The sequence below is a fragment of the Lepidochelys kempii genome, chromosome 9 (genome assembly GCF_965140285.1).
Source record: "Lepidochelys kempii isolate rLepKem1 chromosome 9, rLepKem1.hap1, whole genome shotgun sequence".
NCBI classification, from domain to species: Eukaryota; Metazoa; Chordata; order Testudines; family Cheloniidae; genus Lepidochelys; species Lepidochelys kempii.
The window spans coordinates 56,636,847-56,641,742 of NC_136388.1; positions in this window are offsets into that span (position 1 = coordinate 56,636,847).

Sequence of the window (4,896 nt, forward strand, 5' to 3'; positions counted from 1 at the left end):
GGTGCTGTCCTCTGGTAAATCCCACTCCTTTTTTTGGGGCTCTAACATGGAAACTCCACTCTGCTTAATAAGCAATGAAAGAGGGGAATGAATAATTGGCTGGTTGCCCTGAAAGGGAAGGTCAGTAATAACTGTCTCCTCCCAGCACCAATGGGTGTTCATAAAGGCTGATTCTCCCAAAAAACTTATAGGCACAAGCAGGATTGATGACGAGTGCTTCTGTGACTTGTGTGTCAATGCCCTCATCTCCCTCACGTCCCTCCACAAAGCACATGTCTCCAGAGGTTCCAGGCTCATAGGTGTACCCCAGAGCACTTCCCCTTGCTGGACTAAGTGCCTCTATCCTGCAGCCCCTGACATCACTGACTGTCTCCTGTTGGGAACCAATTTCTAGCTCCTCTTAGAAGGAGGAGAGAATCTGATTGAATGAAACATATTTTCAGGGGCCTGTGTGGCTTTTCCCCCAGGCTTCCCCCTCCCAATAAACAGCTGCAAAACTAGCCCATTTTCCTCCTCCAAAACCCTCCTTAAACCTCTCCTTTGCTATGAAGCTTACAAGAACCCTGACAGTGTTTAGGCTGCTGGTGTGCTGAGACTGCCTCCAAGCATGCTGACTGATAGCCTCATTGTTTCCTTGTATTCCCTCCACCACATTTGTCTGTCTGTATGCATCTGCTGTCACTCATTTTATATTAAGGGTATGTCTAAACTTTCCAAACTCTAAACTACAGCAACACAGCGATGGCACCGCAGCCCTGACGTTGTAGCACCATAGTGTAGATGCTTCCTACATTAACAGAAGAGGGTTTTCCATTGTTGGCGTTAGTCCACCTCTCCGAGAGGCAGTAGCTAGGTCAAGGAAAGAATCCTTCCAACGTGCTCTGGAGAGAGGAGCTGTCTGGCAGTTCCCCGTGTGCTGGGTAAAGTAAGAATTATTCCCTCCACCTAGCTGAATCTACAACAGGGGTGAAGTCACCCTACCTCTGTCGCACCAGGTGTGGAATTCATCACAGTGCTAAGCTGGAGCGAGGTCAGCCTAAGTTTTAGGTGTAAACATAGCCTTACACCACAGGGATGGTTTGTTCTGTGTTTGTGCAGCGCCTGGCATGCTGGATGCCTGGCCCATGACTGTGGCTCCCATGTGCTACGATAATAAAACAACCAGTGGGCATGAAAGTGATATGGACACATAGGAAGAGACAGTCCTACCATGAAGCGCTGCCAGTCTACCCAGACAGAGGAAATAGGGGCACAAAAAGGTGCAATGACTAGCCCAGGGTCCCACAATCAGTCTGTAGCAAAACCAGGAAGACTTTCCTGACACTCAGTCCAGTCCCCTGCCACTGGCCATTGACTACAATGCTGCTACCCCAATTTTCACCATCAGAGGATCTGGCCTAACATGATCTCCTCCTCCCAGAATCACCTGTTTACCTCCTCTCTCCCTCTAGCCTTGTTATAGCTTCAAATCCCACTAAGCGTTTGCACGTTCCTCCAGAGACATTTCCCTGCAGAGAGCACATGGCAACCGTGAGGGAGCATGCTCTAGTTTCAGGCTACCCAAATTTACCAGGGGCCCCACAGATGGGGGCGCTCTGAAGCCTGCACCACCATTCCTGACACACTCTGGAGAGAAGGGTTGGGGGGAAGGGCTGAAGAGTGACTCCCCTGGTGCCGCAAGGTGAGAGCAGCAGTTTGGGGGCCACTTTGGAAGGCTCCCTGCACTGAAGAGGAGCTGTTATTAACTGGGGCTTCTCTCCATGTGCAGTACTGTGAGCCTAGACGCCAGCCAGCGCTGTGCCCTCACTGTATGCTGTGCCCTCCATCCAGCACCTTTCCACGCTGGCACAGGCCAGTACTAGCAGCCCCAGCTTACCTCTCAGCTGCCCCTGAGATGACTCTGTCCAGCCAATCGATCGACTGGCCTGTTTGATCAGTGGCGCTTGGGTGGCTTGGGGAGGACGGGAGGCAGCCAGATTCCCAGCCGTGGGAGCTCAGCACTCAGGAGGGACACAGCTTAGGGACTGCCTGGCTGGAGACCAGAGGGGTTATTTTTAGACAGCAGCCTGTCCGAGGGGTGGGGGAGGTGGGAAGTTCTTTGACACTGATTCTCTGCAGGCCACCTGCTCTTAAAGTGACCCGCCAGGCGAGAAAGGCAGGGGGCTGGGAAGGAGGCAGAGGTGGAGCTGCATAAGCAGGGCTTTGCTGGCCTTTGGAAGGCAATCTCACCAGCTAAATGACTGCTTTGTCCCCAGGCCACCTTTGGTGCAGGCCCCTTCCCACCCCAGGGGAAGTCTCCTCCATGAGTTCAGGGTGACAGAGCACCTCCCCCCAGGATCGCCTGGGCTTGCTGTCCCCCGAGTGACTGAAGTGGCTAGGCTGGCTTTGAGTGCAGACAACACTGCTCTCTGGGGACACAGAGCTTAGCTCCCAAGCTCATTGGGGCAGGACCCTAAGATGCGCCTGGGTTTTTGTGGCAACAGTGCCTGTGCCAAGGCTTCATTCATTCTGCTGGGGAGCAAGTGAGGCTGGGTCCCAAAAACACAGGGGTTGCTCCACTGTCTGTGGTGAGCAAGGATTGCTCCTGTGTGTAATGCTTTGAAGGGTCAGGCCCCCTCCTACCCCCGTTTGTACACACCTGTACATTTGCCAGAGAAAAGCTGGTGACTACCCCACTAAGTTCCTCAGCTGTAGCTAAAGAGCATCTTAAACACTAGACTAAAACACCGTCCCACACTGACAAGGTTGAAAGCATAGCCCCTTTTGGAATCAGTGTGTGTTTGTCTCTGTGCCACATGCAATTAACTCTGACCCCTGGTGTTGTTCTTGCATGGGAGAATCCCAATAAACACCTTAGCCATGGTGTGGGACCCGCTGTTGGTTTGAACTGCTCTGCTTTGGTAATTACAAAGTAGATGTATTTATTTTTTACTTCACCCAATAAAAAGTAATAGAAGGCCTAAAACCCAATAGTTACCAATGCAATGCATCCAAGACACTGCCACCCAGCAGCAAATCAACAGCTCTCTGCACAAGAGAAGCCAGTTCACAAAAACGAAATTTCCCACCAAACCCTGGTCTTGTTACAAATCCAAACCTCCAGCCAAACCCCCCGCAGATCTCAGCCCTTCCCAAATATCTTCTACCAGCTACACTTCTGTACCAAGGGCATATCAGCAGACCTGCAGCAGTGTCACAGGACAGGAGAGAGGCCTCTCAGAAAGGCAGGCCCTGAGTAAGAACCTTAAACTCCACCTGGAACTCCCCAGGCAGGCAGATGCTGGAGCCCTGATATCAAGTGCTGATGGGGAGCAGCTCACCAGACTGCCCCGGTTCAGCATTTTGATTGATTTAAGGCAGGGGCTCCCCCACCCATCCCCCACATGCTATTAAAAACTCCATGGCCTACCTGTGCCACATCAACTGTATTTCTACATATAAAAGCCAGGGCCAGCATTAAGGGGGTGGCAAGCAGGGCAATTGCCAGGGGTCCCACACCACAGGGGGCGCTGCAAAGCTAAATTGCTCAGCTTTGGCTTCAGCCCAGGGCGGCGGGACTCGGGTCCCTGGTCTCCAGTTCCATGCTGTGGGGCGCTGGCTTTCTGCCCTGGGCCTCAGCAAGTCTAATGCCGGGCCTGCTTGGTGGACCCCCTGAAACCTGCTCATGCCCCCCCCAGGGGGACCTGGACCCCTGGTTGAGAACCACTGATTTAAGGCATGTCCCCATTGTAATGACGTAATCCTGGAGTGCAAGAGTGAGAACAGCAAGATGCACATACCGGGAGGCGGTAGGGTCACAACCTGGAAAAAGCTGTCCTGGTCACTCCTGCAATATGATTCCCTGTAGGATTCATATGAGGTTCATGCGCTTGGCAACATTCAGGGCACACCTGGAGTGTTGTATAGGAGCTGTGCACACATGGCTCCTCTCAAGGGCATGAACGTTGGAATCTTGCCCAGATGACATGAAGCGTGGGAAGCCGCCCAGGACTGGGCTCAAGGCCCGAGAGCAAGGAGTGCGGTAGATAGAAATTGGTAAATAAGAATGTTAAACAAAGCCAGTGTATTTCTTTTATCTGTTGGAGAATGTAATGCGCGAGGGGAGAGAAAAGAATAAAGGAGAGAGTGGAAAGCTGACAGGCAGAAGTCGGTTGGCAGACCAGCTCGCTTGCTTGCTAAAAGCTCTGTGCTGTCTTGTATTTGAACCGCCACAATTCCCTAACAGCAGCTGGACGTCTAACAAGCCCATCACATATCAAACTCAGGTGGCAAACAGCAGACACTCCTCTACATTAGGGCCAACAGAATCTTTACCATGTGGTGTGGCAGCTCCTCCAAATTGCGAACATCACGGCATACTCCTCTGGATTGAGCTTTCACCTGTGTGTTTTTATCCATGGACCAATCACTCAGTCCCTTCAGCTGGGTGAGACAAAATGGACAGACAGAGCTGTGACATCAGCACTCTGAAAATACCCCATCTCCCTGCTTCTTCCTAGCTCTCCTCCCAGCCTTTCCACCCCAGAACAGAATAGGAGGTAGAGCAGGACCCTGTGGGAAGCCTCAGTGGTAATCTCTGCAACACCTCTAGCCTGGGGTTTCATCCTCTTATGTGCTCCCAAGGACCTACCCAGCGCACAAGCCACTATTCCATCTGGATGCTGTGTCCCTGGACACAGCCCTACATTTGGGACTTGGGGGTTGAGCTTGATGATCTTTGCTGGTTGATCTATCTAAATGTTCTGAGTCTCTAAAACTTGATGGCACCCCCAACTGGAGTGCTCTGTGACACAGCAAAGAGATTTTTGTCTTGACTTAATTGGTGTTGCAAATTGCTCTATGCTCCTGACTCCAGTAATAGACTGCTGAATGAGCTCATTGCAGCTCCAGGCTTGT